Below are 24,180 nucleotides of genomic sequence, written 5' to 3'. Positions count from 1 at the left end.
ATAAAGCTAAATTCAATGAAGTAAAGACGAGATGTAAAGGTACATCACAGTGTTAAACACAAACTATCTCTTTATTCCCCTTAAAAAATTGAGGCACAGTTCATACTGTTCCAGGATCATTTTTTACAATCAGCCACCAGTAAAACAAGATTCTGTCTCAGGCTACTGTTTTTCTTTTCTTTATAGACTTTAAAGCAGCAACATTCACACGAGAATGATCGTTTAAAAACAGAAATCTTTTCCAAAAAACAGTGCAGTATTCTTGCCAGGCCAGTAGTTGGCAGTGTGACTTTGTAATGAAACAAGATGCACATGTACAGATTCTCTTCCTTCAGAGCGGTGAGGTGTAAACATACAGAATGCCTAACGCACAAAAGTTTGTGTGGATGGACGATGAGGTGGGGTTGTTCCTCTCTACTACAAAGACAGTCATTCCAGTCACATACATGACCTGACGTGCACCTCCTGAAAAAATATACCTTCACATCCAATCCATGCTGAACATAAGCCCTGTGAGTAGACCGCAGTAGCATCATGTTTCCCACAACATTTCTGGTATCATTGGAATGTCAAATTTCTGCAGAAAGAAGAATGCTAAAAGTGAACGCTAAACAACTGCTGCTCAATTTTTATTGCTCCAACTCCAGTATCATATGCCTGATGTTAGGGCTATGGTTTCCTGGACACAAACAAGCAGAGAATGTGGCAGAGCCTGCAGATATAACGAACACAGAATTCACACTGCCAACTAGTGTTTGTAAGCGGAGTATTGCAGAGCTACGCAGACACACCGACTATGTAGTTCTCATGACGTCGTAGCTACGACATACATTGGAATCTGAAGCTTAAACCGTGTTTTGCTGTCACCAGGTCCACACAGTAAGTACTAAAGAGGACGGACTCTAACCTTCCCCTGGTGGTGCAGTGTGTGTGTCTCTAATGGAAACCTCTGGGTCATGTTTAATGCATTGAGCTGCATTAGTGCTCTGTGTGTCTCTAACTTCAGTTTACATCTCTGTCACCAGATAGCCAAGTCCACACACACACACACACACACACACACACACACACACACACACACACACACACACACACACACACACACACACACACACACACACACACACACACACACACACACACACACACACACACACACACACACACACACACACACACACACACACACACACACACACACACACACACACACACACACACACACACACACACACACACACACACACACACACACTCACATTAGGGCCCAGTTGTCCTGTACCGTGCTGAAGCATGATTGCCCCTCCCCTCCCCTCCTCATCCCCCCACTGGCCTGCACTCACACTGCTCCAGGACTAACCAGGCCTGAGCACGGTTACCTCTTGTAGCCTACATAATGTCAAAATAAAACACAACGCATGTATTTACGTGATCATGAAGCGTGCTTAGTTTTCAACACATGGAGTAACAAAAAAAAATTAAATAAAAGGGTTGGCTGTCGAGTCGGCGTCTGAACACTGGAGAACAGCACAGAGAACATGACAGCTACTTTACTGGCTGTGTAGCTTATATTGAGTCATTTTAATCAGATACAGCCAGAACACTCCAGGATTTCTCTCTCTCTCTCTCTGTCTGTCTGTCTCTCGCCCTGATGAGGGCAGAATTACCTGATTATTTATTAACATTATACAGGAAACATTGTGTATTGTGTTTCCACAGCGCTGAGACTGCATCAGAACGACAACATAGTCATTTTCTCCTGACTATTTATGTTCTTTTTCTTTACACAAACGCTGGTTTCATTTACTAATTATTTCCAGTATCTTTCCCTTTACTGTATCCCCGATCAATATTACACTGCCGTCAATGAAACTCAACACGGCTTCAGATGTTCCACATTAACGGCCTACCAGGAAACACCAGCAGACTTTGATGTGAAGTGCCTTTGCAGGAATGTTGGATTGATCATGTTCACATCCACATTAGAACGCTGTCATCGAGTGTTATTCCCAATATTTGGGATATTTTAGGTTTAAATATAACTTTACAGTACCGGAGTATGATCTCTTTCCACCCAATGTTAAATAAAGGATGTTATGGTTTGATATTTGTGTCATACTAGTTACCACAATACAGTATTACAAGGATTCTTGTGCTCGCAAAATTATGAAAAGTGTGTAAACAGGAAGTCCAGAAGTAACATAATCCGGTGATGAATGTAAACAGAGTGGTAAATATGTCCCACTCGACCGGCTCTGTGGTAAATTGATGCGCTGTACTCCGGCATCCGGCAAAAAAAGAAGCCTTGTGTATCTGCGGACTATAATATAATATAAAAATGTATTTGTATAGTTTATACATGTATCTTTTCAATGTCAAGTTTTAAATAAATATATAAATGACCTACAGATTCTAAATCATATAACAACATAGATGGGTTTTTTTTTTAACCACAAACAGCTGTCACTCTCTACAAACACACCAGACTGCATTGATTAAAAAGAAACAGTGATGCTGTCGGACACTTAGAATAACAGTCTGAGCCAGTCAGTGCTCCCCAGGTTTTAAAAAAAAGAAGCAGAACTTTCCTTTACAGACAACAAGCACTGACAGAGAGGCCTGTTGTTTGAGCAGAACTCTGACCATTAAAGATAATTCATTATTCACAATGTAGAGTTTTATTCTTGAGAAAAAACGCCCTCTAGCAAAAAGAGGACATGCAACAACAACAAATGAAATACTGAATGTCTGATGTCTGTGTTCATGAGTCTCTTTACAAAATGGCCTTCACAGCTCGTATTGTCCTCAGATATGAGTTACTAAAAAAAGGAATCAATTCTCATCGCCCCCAAAAATCGAAACCCAGTAATGACTGAGAGCTGAATATGAGTGCCTGGAGAGTGAAGCTCTGGGTGCTTAATATTTCCTCTTCGGAAAATAAATAAAAAATACTTTATCAAACCCAGACTGCAGACAGAGAGGGGACTAATGTGTCTGAGAGGGGAAAAGGACCTTTTTATTGTTAGAGAAGAAATACATGGGAGGTAATTACTTCATTACAGAAGCAGCTTAAGCTCTTCAGTGAATAAGACAATTCCAATATCAGATGTTTAACACAACAGAGAAAAATCCTTTGAACGTTGAATTCTGGGAAACACAAGGCTTTAGTGCAACAGCAAAACAAAGAAGCAGAAACAGGTCATGTGAAGAGACAAGCCATGAAGCTCTTACTGCAGTATGTCACCTTATGTTCAGACTCAGGAGGACGACTAGCTCTCACTGAACTGCAGCTCAAACATCTCATTGGTCGTCTCATTTTCTGTGTTTAGCTACAGGATTGTAACCCAATTACTGAAGTGTCATTTCACAGAATCGAACATGGTGAACAGCCTTCATAGCGGGGATCACTATGCCGTGTTTTTAAGGTCTCTGTAATGACTCAATAGATTGTAGAACTGGATCGATGAACTAATTTTTATTTACATAGAACTGAATCATATTAAAAGTTACTTACAGGCACTCTACATAAAGAGCAGGTCTAACCCTAAAGCGTTATTTACAGAGAGCCAACATGAATCCACTATAAGCCAGAAGTACTTCCCCTAAAAGGCAGAAACCTCAAACAGAACCAGACTTATTGGAGAACAGACATCTGCTGAGAGCGAGGACAGGAAGGAATCTGCCGCAGTCTTTACTGTAAAGGAAACTTTTATTTGATCTCTTGCTAATTTCTAGTTTTTCAGGCATGAATCACAGCGCTGAACAAAAATGATCTCACAGTCCTGTAAAGATCCACTTTAAGAAATTCACAGAGCATCATTCTTCGTCTCTCCTGAGCTGACGACTTCCTGTGAAACACCAGAGTGATTCTAAACATTAGGATGCTCTCAGTCAGAATAGAAGTAGATCTGCGCCCACACACACACACACACACACACACACACACACACACACACACACACACACACACACACACACACACACACACACACACACACACACACACACACACACACACACACACACACACACACACACACACACACACACACACACACACACACACACACACACACACACACACACACACACACACACACACACACACACACAGCAGCGTGCCATGAATAGCGCTCACACGTGCTCCCGCTCTACTGTACGGTACAGTATGTAGGCTGATTTCCTCCTCCACCATTAGCTGCACTTCAAAGCCTGGTTTTGCAGCTCAGGTCCCCTGAGCCCCCCCCCGGCCTCTTTTTAGTGTTTGTCTCATGCCAACAGCTCTATATGCAGCAGCAGATCAATCACAGCGAGCATCTGTGAGAGCAAAGTGACCATAAACATGGCCCGCTCGGAGTTAGCGCTCACACAGAACACTTCGTCATCGGGCTCAGATGTCAAACTGCAGGAATTCAAACTGGAAACTGTACGTTTGTTTGAAGAAGCTCCATTAGCAGAATGCCACGTGATACACATTTCTATACATTGGTCAAGCACATCAGAGGGCTTAAGTGAGCAGAAACAGGAAAATCAGACCAGTAACATCAAAACAGCTGAATTCAGCTCAAACACAATTTAAATCTGATGTCTAACTTTGGTTCATCCATCAGTTAATCAGACATGACGAAGACAAACACGAGCAAAGACAAGAATGCAGCCGCTGTTTGAAACAAACCCATCCGTTATGAAACACGAGAACGTTTGGGAGCTGAGTTTCTTTCTATCAATAAATGCTGCATCTGGTGGTTATTTTCATTATCAATTACACTTGTATGTGGGAATTTGGTGAGTTGCACTTTGGCGCCCACTGAAGGACTCTGACTGCAACTGCACTGTTATAAAACACAAGTAAACATCAACAATGTGTATTTGTCGACAATCAGAGGGTGGAGAAGCCGGCCAAGACGTTGTGACAAGCCAAAGAACCATGTTGACGGACAAGGTTCAGTAATATTAACGGATTTTCATCAAATCTGACTCTAGCTAGGCAAGGTTTGCAAACTGTTAGCATGTGGATAATGTGTATGATTGACTGATTGATTTTAACATTGTGTCTGTCATGCATAAACAATATGCCCAGTCCAAAACAGGATTACAAGACACCATTATTAATGCAAAGAGAGCAAAGTCCAAAAGTAGACGCTGAAGAATAATAATACTAACCAACCATCCTGATGTTTTCTGTGATTATGTATCTGTTACCATAGGGCGTGGCTACATTGGAGATGGTTATTTATTACAAGCTAGCCCGCTGCAAAAGTTACATAGTGCTGAAAACAGGGGCGCTCTGTGGACATTAGAGAGATGCCACTCCTCCTCCTGAAAGTTATTATGCTACTAAATTGACTTTGAAACTACGATTTGAAGGAGTAAAAGTTACACTGTATTGCTTTTGTTAGAGTAAATTAAGCTTCCTACAAATATTTTAGTTGAAAAAAAGCAACATTTTAGAGTGATATTCCTGATTTGTCTCCCCTGTTGAACGTTGTTAACATTAAGTATGATATTAAAAACAGTAACGCTGCTGTAATCTGCTCCCCTCGTGTGGCTGTAAGCAGGGTGGTCTGAATCTCCAGGGAGGGGGAAGTAATTATGTTGAACAACAAAGGGGGATGGACACTCAGAGGCCGTGACAGTCTCTGTTAAAAAATGTTGACGCAAAACAGAGCAAAGATTTCAGAAGATGCATCATTATTTTGGGGCGGGCTCTGGGGCTGCGGGGGGGGCCAACGATATTGAACAACAATCCTCACAGGAGGCACACATTCTACAAAGGGCAGGTTGTAGAAAGAGTGGCTAAAAATACCAGAAAATCCAGTGCCAGGGTTTATAAAATAAGCCTGTGTGTGTTTCTCTCTCTCTCTCTCCCTAGGTGTGTGTGTGTGCGTGTGTGTGTGTGTGTGTGTGTAATGAGAGCATGCAGGGAATCAGCTGGCAGATTGGGCAGTGTGGGGACAGAGCTCCATTCATTAGAGAGAAGGAGCAACAAAACAACAGAGACCCAGAGAGGCAGCTGCTCTGCCAAAGCTAACAGGATCGCCTTTTTACTCCCGCTACCTGTTTTCTATTAAGTTAATTAAGGAGCGGCGAGGAGGCACAAGCAAACTCAAGTAAAAGCTTCCTCCCTCTGAGGATTGGCGCTCTGCATTGGTGGAGAGGCAGTGAAGGGATTGGGCGGGTGCGTGGAGCCTGTTGTCCTTTTCCGGGCTGCCAGTTCAAGGCAGATATTTACGTCCCTGTGACGTTTCTATTCGCAATGAATGTCATGGAGGCGTAATAAGGGGGATGACGTGATCCCCTTTGTCCCTGGATCAGAGGAAGTGACAGAAGCGAGAACAGTTCTCTGTGTGTGTGTGTGTGTGTGTGTGTGTGTGTTTGTACAACTTCAGGAGTTCCATGCAAGTGTGATGAAATCTTGTGCGGGTATGTGGACCTCCTGCTATGTGCTCTCTTATACTTCCACAACACCGTAACACAATGTGAATTCACAAACTGGGACACCCATAGAACACCATCGCAGAATCAATATCAAAGTACAAAAGTTTATAGACGTTGGAGCTTCTTTGCCAGGCTGTCATGGATTCTGATGAAGGGTTTGAGATTGGCAGCAATCAGCTTGGTCATCACCAGGATTTTTGAGCATTTGAAACAATATCACATTTTGCACCTCCGCCACAGACTTAGCCAACCAGGAGATATTACTATAACCAGCACACATGACCCATTAAAAGCTTTCAGATCATTTTTGATATCACATGTTTAAAGAGGACACAATCTCTTTTATTTTGAAGGTCACATATTATTCTCTTTTTCAACAAACTTAAATGAGGTTCCCAAAACATGCCTGGGAAGTTCCTTGCCAAAAACCCACAACCATCCTGTATTTTGGCATGCCTATAAACCCCTCTTTTTCAGCCCCCCTGGCAGGGCATGGGTGACTAGGGCTTTCTTGCACCATGCCCTAATGTTTGAAGGTGAGAAGGCAGACTCAGAGGGCAGAACAAACACCTAGCTGGGGGAGTGTCACCCACCTGGGGGAGGGGCTACTGCCCTTTGTGATGTCACAAAGTGAAAATCTCCAAACAGCCTGTTTGAGCACACATTTTATGAAAAGTGGAGCAGGCAAAGACAGAGAGGATGGACTTTACTCATCAATGAGGGTTTGTAGACACACTAGGGACACGTATTAGTGTTAGACAAACATGGTAAGTTCATTTTGCATAATATGTGACCTTTAATGATCAATAGTATTGAAAAGTAAATCAAAGCTTGATTCACAAACACATTTGCAAAAAAAAATTAAAATGGTCGGTGTGATGATACCGCAAACTGCAGTATTGAGCCATGAATCCTTGCAGGGGGAATACCTTCACTGCAACAGCTCTGAATTCTGGTATCTTCACTACTTTAAATAACTCAAACTTTATGTTTTACCCAAAAAAGTCTATAACAGATTCAATTAAACAATGAAATGGAGTTAAACTTTGGAAAAGAAGCATCTTTTAAGCATTTGGATTGTATATAAGCATCTCAAATGTTTAGAGTTAAAAATCATGTTAATTTGTCCGAACAACTTAACCTTTACTATACCAAAACTAAGTATCCTCTTTGGGGCCCTGGTCAGTCCTACATACCCCTCCCCCCCTCTCTGCTACGTCCATGGGGCTTAGTAGCGACACTGACCCTCTGATCAGCCAAAACTCAGAGAAAGAGGAAAAAATAAATAAACCCCAGTCATTCTTCCTCCTCCTCACTTCCATCTCCCAGCATGCATCAGCCTCCCCCCCTCCTCCCCCTTTCATCCTCACATCTTGTGCTTCTCTCACACACTGTACACAGTCGGCTCCACACTGAGCCTCGTGTGTCTGTACTGATGGGAGCTCATTATCTGATTTAGATACAGACCATGCACCTCTGAGAGGAGTGAAGCAGCCTTTTGTTTTCTCACACACTTCTATCAGGATGGAGCTGATCACTTCATCCTCCTGTTTGTGTGTTCTATTCATGATTTCACACACAGCACATCAGATTATTACCATGTAGGCAACTTCCAAGACACAAATTTAACACCCATACGTTTAAGATTTTTTATTTTTCAACTATTTCTTTCGTTGTGTTATGTCAAGAGTTATTAAGGCCTGTATGTGCATCGCACCATCCTAATAGCGGGCGAGTGTTAGATACCGCCTCACATCCCACAGAATCAGGTGCATCCGTTAAATATTTACTTCTCTGCTCTAAGCATTTCAGTTTCCCCTTGCAAACAGTATAACATGTAGTGCATTCATTTTGAAGGCGGACAAACAGAAGGGCGCTGCTTTGTATTGCTTTGTATTGCCGAACTGTTGACTGAATTCACAAAGGTCAGGGCTCAATTAACGGCTCATTGAGCTTAATAAAGTTTTTCTCCAGTGTTGACACAAGTTACAGTCGCCCCTGTTAGCTAGCTGCTAACCGTGTCTCGACGCAAACGCACTGCCTGCAGGCTGCATATGAACATAAACAGCAAAAATGGCTCACTGTGGTCAGTTTTAAAACGTTGAGTTCAACACAAAGATTAGCACAGAAACTTGAATTAAAGCCATCATCACGCATTCAAGCCTTTAGATGTCCGAAATGTGTCCTAATTTAACAAAACAGCTCACCACCTTCCATTGAAAATGTGTTTTCAATTCAAATCCATGATCAACGTGGGTCACCTCTTTACGTGGTAGGTGGGCTTTTAATGGGAAAAAAACAAGTCAGAGATTTGTTGGTATTAGCTGAAAATTGATCAGGATTAAGAGATACGACTGAAGTCAATAAGAGTTCAATGACAATGAGAGTTCAATGATAATAAAAAGTATTTTATGTAAAACAAATAAATAGGAAAAGATCCTCTTCCAAATCTGACAGAACACTTTACAGTCCGATGTTTGGTTTGTGGTTTACTAACAGCTTCTTGTTTTTTATCTACTCGTCTCTTCTTCTACTGCCTTCAATGTGTTTAGATTCTTCTCCGCATGGCTGCAGAGTAGCAATGAATTCCAATGCAGGGAGAATATTAAAAAATTATACAATGGCCAGTTGGAGCGGTCGAAAAACCTGTATCGTTTCACAGCCATGCAGGAAAAGAGCTGACGCGGCTTCTCCAAGCTCCATGTCTCTGTTTCCTCCTAACCAGCCGACGTCCCACAGGGGCCGACCCTCACAGACAGACGCAGCAGGTTTACTTTATAGATATTGGAAATTTAAGAAACAGCAGCCGTGCAGGGGAGTAAGCTGCTTATGCTGAATGTTCACACAGTGAGCGGGCACAGGCTCATGATCTATTTAGAGCCGGAGAGCACAGCGGCGTTTCCGATGAGAAAAGCATATCCTGATTAGAAGATGACATCTCAAAAGCTTTTCTGTTGACTGATTTTTCTGCCGCATGCTGTTGTGTGACCTCATTTCAGGAAACAAAGAGAGTTCGTTGTCAGGCGGGATTATGTGATTCCAGAGGATCCTCATGTTACAGATACGCAGATCTGAAGGGAAGATAAAGTGAAGTGGAGAGCAGATGGGCTCAGGGGTCAACACCAAGGACACAGACTTCTGTTAGCAGTGGCTTCACTAAAAGGTTATCTTATCATCATTTATGTAGAGACCCAGCTGATAGTTTTTGTTCTAAGTATTCATCTTTATATAATTCAATCTCCTCTTATTTAAGTACCAGTACTGAAAAAAACTACCAAATACCAACCAATGCTCCTGCAAATGAAAAACCCTCATTGTGCTCAAGGTGGCGCTGTGTTAAAAAAAAAAAGTATCTTCCTTTATCGTGATATCTTGAGCTTTTGCTTGCTGAAATGACTGCATCATCTTTAATCCCTCGGTTTAATTTGTTCTTTAGCCTTTTTTTCCTTTGATCTCAATAACTTACATTTTATGATTGTTTAAAAAGAAAAATTAAACCATTGAGATAATCATCAAAAAAACCTTAATCCCATATATATCTTCAGACATTGCTGATCTAAAGGGAATGTAACACATCAATCTGTCATAAACTAAGAGTTAATGAAAACAAAGCTTAACCAAATAGAAAGAAGTTTTAATTTGACTTGATCTAATTTTTAATAATATCACTATTATAAAATCATAGATCCATACATTTCTCTTTTATTTGAATATTATTGACTCATAAACCAGCTCCAAAGAGTCAGGTTAGTATGTGTAAGTTGGCCCGTAAGAGAGCAGCCTTCAGTGTGTGTGTGTGTGCAGTGTGTGTTTGTGAGCAGTGGGTGTGTGTGTGTGCTTGCGCAGTGTGTGTTTGTGAGCAGTGGGTGTGTGTGTGTGTGCAGTGTGTGTTTGTGAGCAGTGGGTGTGTGTGTGTGTGTGCAGTGTGTGTTTGTGAGCAGTGGGTGTGTGTGTGTGCAGTGTGTGTTTGTGAGCAGTGTGTCTGAAGGCTCTCCTCATTTATTCATGATTTCTGATCCTTCTCGTATGTCCGACTCGATCCGGCTCTGACAGGTCAGCACTCATCGAGTCAGACGGCCGTCCCTCATGACCGAGTCGACAACGAGCCAAAGACCCATTTCCTGCCCCACCTCCACACACACACACACACACACACACACACACACACACACACACACACACACACACACACACACACACACACACACACACACACACACACACACACACACACACACACACACACACACCTCTGTGAGCCAAGACTGTGGCGACCCCGTACCGTGTCAGCTCCTGTTCAGCCAACATGGAGGATCATTGAGCTTCTGTTTGGACACTGTTGATGCTGTCTTTGCTCTCCTGCTTGATTTACATTACATTATTCACCAGTATTTTCTGTCAACATTCGGCATTAAGCTCCAAGTTTGAACTCATTTTGTATTTTCTGATTTTTAAACCTATGTGTGAATCCGAAATTGGCTTAAACTAGTGCACATGCATGAATGATATCAGAGTAGAACGTTTCATTAAATAAAACATCTTAGTGATAGAAATCCTCATCACTTTCCCAACCTGGATCAAAAGCAGCTTGATTTGCTGGCCTTTGACTTTGTTGGTCAGGTAGATTGACCTCTGATTTGCAACTCTCAGGCTCCGCCCACAACTGCTTCACATGACGACATTAAAGTGCATCTTAGTTAGAATCAGGAAGTAGAAACCACCTGAGAACTAAAACACTGATGCATGAGTTACACAAGGCTTTGCTATCCAGACCATAGTAAGTTAGCATACACACGCAATGTTAGCTGAGATGGCACTGTTTGTTCTTCTCTGTGGAGGGATTCAGTACTTTACACTCAACACACGCCGCTGTTCATAATCATAAACTTTGGGGTGTAAACAGTTGAATGGCTGACTGTTACTTTTGATTGGTTCACAGTAGGGCTTACGTCCTTCAGTTGGTCAACTGGTCGGTCAATGAGCTCTCTTCTGATCAAAATGTAATTGGTGGGACAATCGCATGTATTACTTTCATAAACAAGATGAGCTTAATCCATTAGTCCTGTTTGCAGGGGTGAGTGTTATAGTGTTAGAAAACAACATTGATTGTGATTATTATTATTAACAATGTAATTTACTCATTTACGCTCTTTAAGCTCTCCCATTGTCGAAGTGACTGTAGACAGCGAGGCAGATAAAGAATAACACACTATGCAGCTGCTCGCAACCTTGACGCTTGTGTACCTCATTGTTTGTATGTAATACATAACTCGCCCAGGCACAAGGACAGACAACTGTAACAGAGCAGCTGGGCGGGGGGATTGGATGGGGGCTGGATGTCAGTTGGGCGTCCGCGTAGGTGAGGTTCCTGCAGTAAAGCGCCCTCGTGTTGATTCATTCTTTAACGTCTATGCCAACCTAATGAACACGTGGTAGTATATGAGTACTGAGGGTTATAAAAACGTACAAATCTATTTTCATACGTGGAGGAAGCATGAAGAAGCCTGAACCGGTGTGTTTGCTGTAAATATTCTTTCTTTGCATTTAGTAAAAAATATTTCTTAGCGTATGTGTTCCATGTTGCATCGCACAGTGTGATCCTGCATGCACTTACACAGATGGTCATGTGTTCGTTCAGGCAGGTGAAGGGCATATGGACGACAGATCTCCAACCAAAACTCTGCTTCCGCCACTGACGAGAAGCTCAGGAGGCCTGGCAAGCCACAAGTTACTTCCACACTCTCTCTCACACACACACACACACACACACACACACACACACACACACACACACACACACACACACACACACACACACACACACACACACACACACACACACACACACACACACACACACACACACACACACACACACTCTCTCTCTCTCTCTCTCTTTCAGTCCAATGCAGAATACTCCGGAGAATGAACCCTCCACTCTCATGCATATCCACTTATTCAGCTTTTCTTGAAGAAAATTGAGGTTTGCAGAGCTGGCGGTGCAGCTGTATAATCCCAGCTTTAGGGATGTTCAGGGAGAATCGATGGCAAATGAGGGGACAGTGCGGTCGTCCATAGCAACAGATGAGAGTCTAACATTCAGCGAGGTTGAGGGGGCGGCGACAGAGCAGAACCCCGCTGTGCATCGCCCTTTCCACCTGCACTCCGCTCGTCGTCTTCTCTTGATGCTCCGCAGGCTGCTGTCTCTGCCTCTGTGCTGCTCCTCCACTGACCATCACAGCAGGAGGTCAAGCTCACTATAACATTAAAGAATCACCGGACCGCAGGGCAGCACAGGGCAAGCAGCTGCGCACATAGCAGCACGGCTTGGTCAGGTGGAGGAAGAGGTGTGTGTCTGCTTTAATGATCATCAGCAGCAGACAGAAACAACAAGAGGATCAACATGTGGGTCAATTAGCTGAATAATGAAATGTTAGGGTGGTTGTGAGTAATGAAGTTTTGTTAAATCCTTGATCCTTGTAATCAGGGCTGCCCTCGAGAAGTCAACAATTACAATCCTGAGTGGAGAGGACAGTGAGTGACTGAAATCTCTTCACCTTCTTTCTCTTCAGGAAACTCATATCTCCCATTGGAAAAACATACTCATTGATTACAAGTCTCTTACAAATACATCCTCGTCTTTGAATAACAACGACCACAACTCTATCTGGCTATCATTTATGAGCTTTATACAAACATAATCCAATAAAGAAATCCCCATACCAACACGTCCGGTACCTACCGGGCTGAACCACAACACAGAACTGAACCTTCTCTGCCTTCACTGCTCAGTAAGCTGTCCAAAATGGCCCAACGGAGATCAGCGGGCATTAGAGGCAACAGAAGCATCATAACATGGACAAGCGTAAACATCATTCAGGCTACTAGCAGCGGGTTATGGTAATCTGAAAGTTAGCTGAGCTTGTAGCGGCTTTGCAATTTTAAAAGTTTTGTGGTCAACCATCGTTTTGTTTGTAGTTTTTCTTAAAGAATAGTGATTCAGGCATCCTGTATCAGAAAAAACCTTAACAAAAAGGTGAACTAATGTCTTATCCAGGGGCGTGTCTAGACTTTTTGATAGACCTTCTGTCCACACTAATCAAATTAAGTAACAGAGGATAATGGCAACATAAACATCTTATTAGCTTAATTCTTCAAGGACTCAAAAAAATATATTTGTCCAAAGTCACAGATTAAAGTATATTGTAAATTGCAAACATTTGAACTCTGAAACTGCTTGTTGCAACACAGCCTGAATAACTGATTTCCACATAAGTCCCACCTCTGGCAAGGCAAATAGCCAATCATAGTTTAGGATTTTGGGGTGGCACCTGGGGTTAGGGGTTAGGGTTAGGGTTACCCTTCGACATGCCCCTGGAAAATGTTTTCCTGTTGATTAACCAAAAAAGATGAAAATATGACTGCTTTTTTATTTGGCATTAAGCACCAAAAGAAAGGCAACAGTGTGTCAGGTAAAAAAATATGGATACTTCCTATGATGAGATCATTGACAATTCAAAGGACGTGTCAGTAAGAAAATATTTCATGCAGTCCTAGTTTGGATGTTTTTGCATTTGTAGTTTCATAAGCAAACAGTTTTAAAGATGTGTAAAAGGTAGTCCGATGAAAAATCCAAAAAGACAGACACCCAGTGGGTGCTGGATCCAAAAACACCAATAGGTAAACAGAAGCAAACAAGATCCACACACCAAGGAGCCCCCGTTTAAAAGATTTATTGGCAAGTGACGTTTCGATCCAACTTGCTCTTCCTCAAACTACAAACATGCAGGACAGAAGGCAGGCGTGTGGTTTATTCATCGACACTCGTTAAGCAGACAGTTGGCGTGTGGATATCATGACTTGGCCTGAAGCCTGTTATGATTCTGTGTTATAGGAAAAAACCAGGCGGGCAATTGACTCTGTGGGGAGCACAAGGTCAGACGCACACATTTTGAGTCGTGTGTGTGTGTGTGTGAACATGACTGAGATGTTCTTTCTATACTGTGATGACTCATCGACTGCTCCAACGTGTCCCACAGAGCTGCTCCTGTCTCCTGCTGCTCTTACTGATTGGACTTCTCACAGCACAGATACACTGTTAAACAAACAGGCTGTCACTGACGCTGCTGCTCCATCTCTGCACCGAGGAGGAGGAGGAGGAGGAGGAGGAGGAAGAGGAGGCTGACCAGGCAAGAGTGATGAAGACAGAGAGAGAGGAGGACAAAATGCAGCTCAGCAGGTTATGTTGGAGCGTGCATGAGGTGTGTGTCCAGGCCTGCAGCAAGCTCTGTGCTGGTCCACGCGGAGCTCAGGATGGAGCTTAGTGTACTTGAGCCAAGAGCACGGTGACATATGTGCCAGTATTTATAGCCAGCAGATCCGCTGAGAGGCCCGGGGGCTGCTTAGAGAGGGTATTATTCAGGACCCAAAGACCAACCTGGCCACCATCGAGCTCATCACAAAGACCAACGTGGCCACCTGACCAGGACCCAAAGACCAACCTGGCCACGATTGAGCTCGCAGGACATTAGGCAGCAGATAAATACAACAGGGGAGAAGCTAATTCACCAGATTCCCAATGATGAGGCTCAGATGTTGGTTTATTGTTGCTGTAGGGTGTAAACGGTATAAATGTGTGGTAAATGACAATCCTCTCTGCTCTCAGATTAATAAAAGAAAGTGACAGTGAAAATCCGGGGAACTGTCAAGCCTAATTTAAAAGAAAATCAGCACATGGTTTGCGATTGGCTTCTATTAAACACCGACTAATATAAGCATCTTAGCATTCATCCACTTTTAATGAACATTATACTTGCTAGGAAGCTAAAATCCTCGATAATGTTATTCTAACTACTACGTTACCTAGAGATTAAAATCTTTCCTTTTGTTTGGTGCAACTCTTTAATTGCTAATATATTTAGCTACTAACTAGCCGTGTTGGGATTGTTCTATTAATTTAAGCAATTTAAGATCGATTATTTTGAAGGGAGTACTAAATGATTCCATAAATACAAATCTGAGATGCATATCCTTTGATTGAATAGAACTTCACATTATAAACAGCATTGACCATTTATACGAAACTTATCTTAACATCTTGTGCTCACTCTAAAAAAAATTGAAGAAAAGTTACAATGAATGATGACAAATTGTAAGGCCGCGCAGACTTTGAAAGGATTGGTTGATTTGCGTTAATAGCTGCGATTGCAACATCACAGTTTCCGTGAGGAACTGGCTAATGGGTGGTCAAATTTCTTGTTTTAACCTGAAATTTGGAGAGATGAGGGCGTGTTTAGACAACTAAACTGTTAAACGCCATATCCCTCCATAGATGGCAGCAGAATCACAAGTCTAAAGGTTAAACCAGTTATTGATATTTTGTCAGATCATATGCTCAAACTGCAACACAACCACCTGCCACTAGTCGGGGCTATAGCCATAGAATGGATGTAGCACTGGTTAAAGGGCCGGCTCTCCTCGCTCTATTACCAGAATGTAAACAAGCACAGTGAGTGAACAGCTAGCATCTCCAAGGAGCAGCGTGGTTTGGCAGTATTTTGAAAATGGAGATGGAGTTGTATGTCAGGTTGAACTGGCATATCGACCAAAGCAATGAGTAACCACATTTAGGAGGTTGACCTGCAAGGAGGACCAACAAGGCTGGCGGTGCTAGCGCTAATAACGTTTGCCAAACTCTGCAAACCTAGTTACATTGTTTACCCTTTTACCATCAGACAATTCAAAGACATTTTCTCAATTTTGACTGTTTTCTAATTGTTTTCTTCTTTCTCCGTCTGCTAGTCTCTTTTTAAAATGAGTAGCAAGGAACATCTTTAGGACAGATGTCCCTCCTGGTTGTCATTGTTTATTGTCTTTTTGGTCACTGATCAATCCAGAAGATGTGTAATTGATGATTTATTGGACACTCTAAATGTATAACACTATTACCTGGCACACAGCAGTATTAACAGTACTTGAGCTACAGACCCCGACTTTACAGGCAAATTGTCAATACTGTCATCAGAAGGAAACTACAGCAGAGGTATAATTGAATATTATTTACAAGACTTTGTTAGCTTCTGGAGATAAAGGACAGAAGTAAGACAACTGATTCTCACTCTGAGATAGCACTTTCTGCAACTGGTAAAGATGGTGAAGTAAACCACACAATTCTTGCTTGGCAGCAGAGCGTGCCTGCTCATATTCCATTAAGGGCAGCAGTGAGGTAAAGCAAGTCATAGCTCTGTCAGATTAAAGCTATGATTACCGAGGGATTAGCAGTTTCACTGCAGCAGCCTGGGAACTCAGCGATGGACAACGAGGTAGATTAATGCCCCTGCCCTCAAAAAAAACAATCAGGACACGGCACAGCTCAGCCACCTCTAGCATGACACCAAATTATGTGTTGGAAGGGTTAATGGTAAGTCAATTAGAGCATGGCACTAATCTGCACAAGGCAAAGGTCATCTCTTAGTAGACTGGCAGATTAGAGCCCGGAGGTTCCCTCACTTGGAGTGCTACTTCACCTGAATGCACACCCACAATCCCCTGCAGGAGGGCTTCAGGCAAATAGACAGCTTCCATACAAGCTCATTCATTATTCAGCTGCACCCCCAACCCAACAAACGGTGAAGTGATCAAGACACTCAAGGTCAAGGTCGCAAACTGTTAAAAGCCACACACTCTGAACCCTGAAGGCCAAAACATGATGAGGAATGAGAATATCAAAGTGTTCGATAATCAAGCTGCAAATATGAGCCCCAGCCCCCCCACCCTATCTCACAGACTGACTCACCTGCTGCATCTTTAACCCTGAGAGCTGCTTCTGCTGGGTTTCAATCAGCTCGAGTGGTTATTGCTAAAAAGGTATATATATTTTTCCATCACTCCAGGAGGAATGTGTGATGCTGCAGTGAAGAGTTGTTCTGATATCTATACCTGTTTCAACATCGCCCTCCAATACTGCCTACATTTCTGTATCAAGAATCAGCAAGTGTCTCAGTCAATGCATTGATTCAATATCATATTTTTTGGTCTGGCCAAATAATCAGTTGGCTCTGTATATTTTCACACCTGCTGATACCTTACCTCGGTGTGAGCTGCATGCCTGAATGCAAATTGACAGATTTTACACTTTACCCTGAATCAGTCCTGGAATCCTCCAGGTAACATTTCCGCGGGAAGTAAGGGTTAGTCGATGAATGATCACAGGTAATATTCAGGAAAAATTCATCATGAGAAACTGGGCATGGAGATTCTATCATGCGACCAGTGCAATCGTCATGAACACAATGTATCTTGTTTTCTGCTCCCCAATTAGCTCTTTTCCACTCGTTCTTGAAAACTTTGTATACGTCCAATTACAGGTAGAACTGATGTAAAGGAAAAAAATATCATTATAGCTGCTGAATCTTTTGTTTTGTCTGCCATTTCCATCACTTTTTACGTCATGTTCTGCCTCTAGACATCCCCCACCACGCCCATCTGACAGGCAAAGTCTCCTACTGTGAGGTGCACGTGTGAACAACTAACTCTGTAAATGTTCAGGGGCAGTCTGTCCTGAAATGATGTCGACATTTTCAGGAGTGCATGTGTGAAAAGAGGTACGGTGCAAATATATTTTATTTTTATTTATTTTTTTCTGCAAAATTAAAAGTACAGGAAATTGTTAGGGCTGCGCTAAAAAAATGACTGAACCTGTAATGATTAAAATATTTTAGGACCTGAATTTAAGTGTTTTAAGATTTAGGGTCCTTATGCCTCTGCTGTTATTATCAACATTATAGAAGAGCTGTTGTAGTGAATTCTGTGTATAGGACATGGTCATTATCCAAAATCAATGTTTATCACGATATGTATCGTATAGTGGGGTTGTGGGAAATACCCAGCCCTAGAAATTATGCAAATAAGCTAAGTTTCTTACTGTAGATTCTAACCATTAAGAAATAGTAACAGTCTCTCACAACCTGTAGACTAACAGATCTCTAACCAATGCCTGTGCTGCAGGTGTAGCTGCTGAAAGTATACATGTCGGCGCCGTTAACAGCCCCCATATAAAGCCACAGCTAAACCAGAAGCGGGACAATGAGCTGCTGATAACGCTGCTAACTCAAAACCTTGTGTAACTGAACCCCTGCCTCACCAGTGTTGGGTTATGTGACTCACAGACTACCAGCACAGAGGTCAGTTAATGCTCTGTGCTCTGGTGATGAGGTGCACTGATGTGATATCCAGCAGACGTTTTTATAGACTAGAGTTGGAAAATGAACCTGGTAAGTTTTTATCTTGCATCAACCAATCCAACTTTATTTATAGAGCACATTTAAAATCCATAGAGTTGACCAAAGTGCTTTACATCAAATAGTCACAAAGCATAAAAAGTGAAAAAATAATAAATAACAAAACGAACAAAAAAGAATAATACCACAGACACAAACAAACTCTTATACTGGGTCTAGGAACGCCACAGCATACAGATAAGCTTTTAGACTAGATTTAAACACGGGCAACGTGGATGCCAGCCTAACCTGGGGGAGCAACTGGTTCCACAATTTATGGGCTACAACTGAGAAGGCCCAGTCTCCCCTATGCTTTAGCCTAGCGTTAGGTGCAACCAGAAGTGACTGATCAGCAGACCTCAATGACCGTGATGGGACATACGGCTGTAAAATCAATAAAAAGTAGCAGCACAAAGTGTTTGAGTTTACTCTGCTTTCTATTTGCACGCCGTGTGATGTAACTATTGAACCTGTGGGGCGTCAGATAGCCACGAGGTTATACTGGGTGCCCCATGTAAGAGGCTGTAGTTGGGTTTCGGGATGCACCAATCCAATCTTGACTTAGTTGCTAGCTCAGATATCGGTGACAATAGGACAAGCCATGAGGCCAATCTATTTACTTCAGTTCTATGCTATCCTGTGTTTACGGCAATTACTTGGGTGTGCTAAGTCACTGTCCTCCACTCACTGATAGGTCTGGGCATTTTGCTGGGCGGAGTTGACATAAAATGGAGGAAGCTAACAACAAAGGCTCACAGTTTGGAGTTTTAACGCTTGATACACCAAGAACTTCTATCACTATAAGAAAACATTGCAAAGACCAAACAAAACCATGCAGTTAACTTTGTCGACTGCATGGGAAAGGGTTAGAAAACTTCCCTGTGATGATTTAAAAGCGAGGAAACACTTGGAGAATCGGTTTGCCATCACATAAATCATTTCTAAAGGCGTTCTGCCTGGCTCCTTCAGGAGATCAGCAGAGTTAATGGATGTAAAAACTGAAAACACTGGTAACTGATATGGTTCGGCAGATACCCAAAGCCCAAGTATATGATCAGTAGGAAACTTGTAAAGTTGGATCAAGGTGTCATACTCTATCCACTGTCATTTCATCTTCAATGAAGCCATAAGAAAGTAAAAAATCAATCTTTAAGGTTAAAAAAGGCTGCACAAATCGCAATTGTCAAACTATGCAGCACTTACAGCGAAGGTACCCTTCAACCTGTGCATGAGACAGTAATGTTTGACACTTATGAAACATATTGTCATAGTTTAAAGTGTGCAGATTTGGCATTTATGAGAAACAGATGGAACAGTAGAGGAGCTGCACAAATGTTGGAGTTTTGTGAGTCTTGTGTGAAAGCAGAAGTATTTGTTGTTATTCTCTCAATCCAACCCACTTAATAAAATCTTGATGTCTTATTTTGTGCCTAAATTAAAACAAACGAGCTGCTTGACATTAACAGAGTGTGCTTCCTAATGCATTTCAATGAGACACCAAAGGACAGTGACTAACTGTTGTTAGACTGCTTGGGATGAGAATGTAATATGACAAACATTCAAAAATATTCAAGAGGAAAACCGACTCTGTGAGTTGTGTGATTTGAATGAAATGAAAACGGGGTCCCATTTTCTTTTGCACTGTAGAAAATGTGATGACCTAAGAGCATTATTGTTTCATGAAACAGCTTGTCAAAAACCATCATGAGCCAAACCTGGAATTCTGTATTCTGAAGTACTCCATTGCGGCTAATTCTCACTCACAGAAATCAGAATGAGTAACAATCCAATTTCCAGTGCAGTGAAACCACAGGCATCTGCGCACACACACACACACACACACACACACACACACACACACACACACACACACACACACACACGCACACACGCACACACATACACAAACAGGACTCACACATGATGTGTACACACATCTGTGTTTCAATCTGACAAGAACTTTAACTGAATCGGAATGAAAAAGGCAGCTGTGCGTCTTCACGAGAGGACCTACACAGCATTAACATCAGCCATCAGCACGGGATCCTGCAGGGGTGAGGGGTAACTGACCACCGCGCGGATCCCCGAGTCCGTTCAATTAAATAGGGCACCAGGATAAAGACGGAACAGATCACACAGAGCAGACTCAGACGTGAAATCATTGACAGTTTGGTCCTTCCACAGCCGAGTAAAGTGTTATTTTACGATCTGCACTATTATCTGATGCACACACAGACCCACACAGCAGTTCAGTCTGGCGAAGTTAGCGCGTGCAAATCCACAGATTATCTCAGTGCGACTCAATTCGACTTCTTACCTCTCAGACGTTTGGAAGTGTTTCCTCCCTGCAGGAGACGCAGTCCATCATTAGACACTGTGCACTTTCACTCCAACATTAAATCCATTTCTGCGTGTAATTTCCACTCCCGGGTTGGATCCTCTCTCACTCCCGGTGCGCCTGAAACCGGATCTGAGGCTCTGCAGGAAGAACGGGAACAACACCACGAGCTCCAAGCATCGATCAGATCCAAATGTGGGATATATTTGTAAGTTTTAGAAAAACGCAAGAAGCAGCGACAAAGTTTGTGGGAGTGAGAGCTCCCTGTTCGCTGCACTCGGTAAGAACGCGCGCTCCTCCTCCTAACCTCGCGGACGGAGAGAAAATCCTGTCCGCGCGCTGCGCTGTTGTCTGCGTTTGGATCTAAATACCTGCAGTGTGTGTTTCCTCCAGCATGCACCGAGCGACTGCGCCCACAGAGAGAGAGAGCGAAGAGGGAGAGAGAGAGAGAGAGGGAGAGAGAGAGAGAGAGAGAGAGAGAGAGAAAGGGAGAGGCGGCAGATGGAGCTGAATTTCACGGACATGTGACTGATTTAAAATGCAAACAGCGAGTGTTTGATATCACAGTCAGAGAGCTCGTGAACAGCAGCAGCACTTTGTAAAGACATGATGATCCTGGTGATAATGATGATGATGATGATGATGATGATGATTATGATAAAAACAGATATGATATCATGCGTTACTGTCGTTACTGTCATTAACATTTAAAGATCGGGTATACAGCTTTGTGCTAAATGTATATAAAGTTTATAAATAGGGCCACATATGAAAACAAACGGAGTTAGATTTAAAATGTAGTGACAGAATTGTGAATTATATGTAGAAGAATACTATTTATATCTAAAAAAAAACCTGTGAAAAACAAATATATATATAAAATATGCTATATATTTTATTTAAACCATAAGTTCATCATATTTTTTTTTTAAATAAAAAAGCCCAGGTAAAAATATTCTATTTTCAAACTTTAAAATGGAATCCCTGAGTAGCCATGCATCAATATATTATATTTCCTCTGATTAACCGTGGTAAACGTTGTTTTTTGGACTTGTTTATCTTGTTATCTCTCGATAACGACACTGGTTTCTCCATAGTTTAAAGACTTTAAAGCAACATTATGGATGTCTGAGGAATATATGGATCAATTGTAAAGAGTCTTGAGATAACATTTTTTATAAATTGGTGCAATACAAATGATGACTGTTTGATTGATTGTTTGATTGATTAGTTGATATAAAGGAATTCAGTTTGTCATAAAACATTGTTACCAGCTCGGTGTTAGACTACTCTTTCTTGAAGCTCTATCCATCATGCAAAAGACTGCAATATTTCCTCTAGTCTGGCTTCTTGCACAGTCACTCTCTCTTTTCTCGTCTCTTTTCCCGTCATTGTCCTCTCCCTCTTCACCTCAACCTTTGTATCAAACAGTACAGAGATGGGCTAACTGGCTCCTGTGTGAACTATTTGCTGTAAAGCTGTAAAGACTTCTCACCATGATGACATTGACCCGCTGCCAAAGTTACATAGTGCTGAAAACAGGACATGAGAGAGACGCCATTCTCCCTTTTCAAAGTTATTGTGCTATTAGATCGACTTAGGAACGACTATTTTAAGGTTTATAAGTTACATACTGTAGTTGCTTGAAGCACAGGAATAGAGACTAAGGTAATTTGCAGCAGATTTCATGTTGTTGATGTTTAACACAGTTTCTTTATGAATGAACAATTTCAAAAACCTGAAGTCCAGTGGCACAACTTGCAATATCTTATAATTTCCTGCAAACAAAGATATAAGTTATTCAACAACGTCAGTGTTTTTTTTTTTTTTTACATTTGAGTATTAAGTTATGGCCAAAGTGAGAAGATTTCAAGAATACGTCGAATTGGAGTCATGACAGTCCACATTTACACAAACAGAAAACAGGAGTCGGCCATTGTTTTTGTAGTCCACCTACCTCGAGCATGGCTTTTCACTGGAAGCGTATATGTGCTAAACGTCTGTTTTATAGATGAACTGCATGTTGCAAGTTTAAGACACAGGAGATGGGAGACTTTTTCCAAAAGTTTGCACTCTGGAACCTGAAACCTAAGACATCATTGTCGTGTAGATGAACAGCCAAAACGCAACAACGGGTTACTGTTTTCGTCTGGAATCATGTCATGTTAACAGGGCCTAAATCTACTGGTAAGACACGCACAAGATGACGTATATTCTACCAAATAATGTCATGACATTATGTTATTTCCTCCAGAATAAAGAAAAAATTAGGACCTCTGTATCGTATAGTGTTGATAAAATTTTTCACTGTGCTGACTGAGTTCACTTCTTTTCACTTTTTTATTTACTTGAAAGCTGAAAGGTAAAATTAGTAACATAAATGTCCTTCTAAGATGAACTTCAAGCTGTAAAAGAAGAAACAAATATTGATATGTCCTGATAGTGACATAAATTAGGGATGTTTGCTTTAGGATCACTTGTGCCTCTTTTCCTCCCAAACTTCAACAGCTCTGTGGATACGACATGCCCTCAGATTCTGCATCTCCCAAAAGTATAAACACAGAAAAAGTGGCCACAAAAAACATGTCAAAATGACCCTTTATAAGCCCAACACATTTCATGTCAAACACAGAAAATGGTTTGCAGCGAGGATAATAAAACACAGGAAGCAGTATGTCAGGTGATGATACAAAAAATGTACTTTCAGACATACAAGTTAATATCATAAAACATCAGGTCAGGAACACAAAGACTAAATAATTCACTTCACACATCTGTTTGGAAAAAATCCCACATGCAGACTTTTGTTCCCGTGTTTCCAATAAGAGGAGCAGAACATTGAGTCATCAATGTTGGTCAAGGTAATGCATCATTAAATACCACCTGAAGCTTTTCCATTTTACTTTCTACTTTAACAGCACCACAGGTGTCTGTACAGTAACACAGCATGTGTGTGTGTGTGTGTGTGTGTGTGTGTGTGTGTGTGTGTGTGTGTGTGTGTGTGTGTGTGTGTGTGTGTGTGTGTGTGTGTGTGTGCGTGCGTTTGTGTGTGTGTGTCTAAAATCAGGCAACCAGCTGAGTTCAGGAGAGTCCCAGAGTTTTTGACTGAAATTGTCGTTTCCACAA

The 24,180-nt window shown here is 41.9% G+C and overlaps 1 protein-coding gene across 2 annotated transcripts in view; it reads right to left on the bottom strand.

The window, feature by feature from the left end:
• The window catches only part of lrfn2b (leucine rich repeat and fibronectin type III domain containing 2b), a 153,064-nt gene extending 131,591 nt beyond the window's left edge, over positions 1 to 21,473 (bottom strand). For both annotated transcript variants that reach the window (XM_065963729.1, XM_065963730.1), the window contains exon 1: positions 21,034 to 21,473. The gene's annotated coding sequence lies outside the window, so the exon portion shown is untranslated. The remainder of the gene's footprint in view (positions 1 to 21,033) is intronic.
• Between the last annotated feature and the right edge of the window lie 2,707 nt (positions 21,474 to 24,180).

This window comes from Labrus bergylta, chromosome 15, assembly GCF_963930695.1.
Source record: "Labrus bergylta chromosome 15, fLabBer1.1, whole genome shotgun sequence".
Lineage (NCBI taxonomy): Eukaryota > Metazoa > Chordata > Actinopteri > Labriformes > Labridae > Labrus > Labrus bergylta.
The sequence above is the reverse complement of the archived record's forward strand: the minus strand, read 5'-3'. Positions and strand labels throughout refer to the sequence as shown.